The 1,467-nt window shown below is 48.1% G+C and overlaps 1 non-coding gene across 1 annotated transcript; it reads left to right on the top strand.

Moving 5' to 3' along the window:
- Nucleotides 1–718: 718 nt before the first annotated feature.
- Nucleotides 719–901, top strand: LOC135899779 (U2 spliceosomal RNA). The gene has a single exon (XR_010563725.1). It is a non-coding gene; the product is annotated as a U2 spliceosomal RNA (small nuclear RNA).
- The last annotated feature ends 566 nt before the right edge of the window (nucleotides 902–1,467 follow it).

The raw sequence follows: 1,467 nt of genomic DNA, 5'->3' as shown, positions 1-1,467 counted from the left end.
CGCATTTGGATGGGGGCGGAATGCGAAAACTCCCTTGTATAGATTTATTGGCATGTTAAATAACCCCAGGTGGTCCAAATTTCCGTAGTCCCCCACTACGGCGTGCCTGATAATAAGATAGTGGTTTCAGCACGCAATAACCCATAATTTTAGGATATTGTTGTCGAGCCCTTTCAGCACGTACAGAACATCGCTCTGCCACATTGTGTTCGCTAAAAATCCATTTTAGTTGTATTTTTGCGCCCCCCTCCCTCTGTTGCACACGCCGCCGCGATTTTCCACGAAATACCGAAAGCAAAGCAAGTAGCTGACCAATCGCAGACACTGACCCCACCCTCCTCATCAGGTTATCTAATTTCACTGCGCTAGTTCGGCTCAGCCGGTAACCCTCGCCACATCTGCGTGCTCCTGGCCTTTGGTCAGCCAATTAGATAAGAAAAAAAATTATGAGTCATTTTAATGTGTTAAGGTGGACGACCAGCGAAGCTGTTTGGCACTCGACATAGTGGTGACATAGAATTTTGAAGAGGGGTACGAACTCATTTACCGTGATATTTCTTTACACTTGCATGGTAGGCGGTACCACCAACCCGAGGAGCCGGAGTAGATTATATACACGTGATGCTTTGTCGGGACCAAAACTACACCAGAGTGGAAGGAAATGAACGTAGATGCGCAAGCGCTTGGAACCCCGACAAAGGGAGGGCGGTGCCAGCGTAGACGTGGCCGACGGGAGTCAAAGTGGGGTATTCGTTATTATCATAATATTATCTGATACGGGATTTATTCCGACCCATGTTATTAAACTTTCTTTAGCACGTTGGCGGAGTGCTTGAAGCCCGCTTGACCTCCGCCACGGGTCGGCCCGGCATTGCATATCTTTGGGATTGGCCCACGGTTTTTGCACAGGCAGAAAAAAATGCAGGGAACGGCTCAATACAGGGAAAATGCGGCCAAGGGTGCTATGCAGGATGCGCCGAGTTTGGCGAAACTCGGGATCGTCACGAGCTCTGGCGACACCCCAAGATGATAGCACGAATGGTACTGAGACACAGTTTATCTTTCGACAAGCCTCCAGTTTCATTGGTTTATCTAGATTCACTCTGGCTGGCTATCATTCCTTGGGCGTTGCCTTCTGGGCGGTCGACAAACTGGGGCTCACGTGATCATACCGTCGGTGTATGGTCGTGCCTGCTTTCACTTGTTTGTCGTTCCACCGAGTGCATTACATGCACAAGCGAGTTATAAAACAGACGCATTTAGTACACTATTATTAGTTGCCTTAACGTGGTTAAGAAGCATTTTAAAGCTTACAACATGTACACTGAATGTACATTAGACTAATTTGTAATTTAGTACGTTTCGCATTATACCACGAGGGAACGCTGTAGTGGCGTCATCACATCCATTCAACGGGCAAGCATGGCGGCTAAGCATCAGAGAGGCCCAGTGTAAACAAACCCGTAC

Source organism: Dermacentor albipictus, chromosome 5 (assembly GCF_038994185.2).
Source record: "Dermacentor albipictus isolate Rhodes 1998 colony chromosome 5, USDA_Dalb.pri_finalv2, whole genome shotgun sequence".
Lineage (NCBI taxonomy): Eukaryota > Metazoa > Arthropoda > Arachnida > Ixodida > Ixodidae > Dermacentor > Dermacentor albipictus.
Note: the sequence above shows the minus strand (reverse complement) of the source record. Positions and strands in the feature narration are given on the sequence as shown.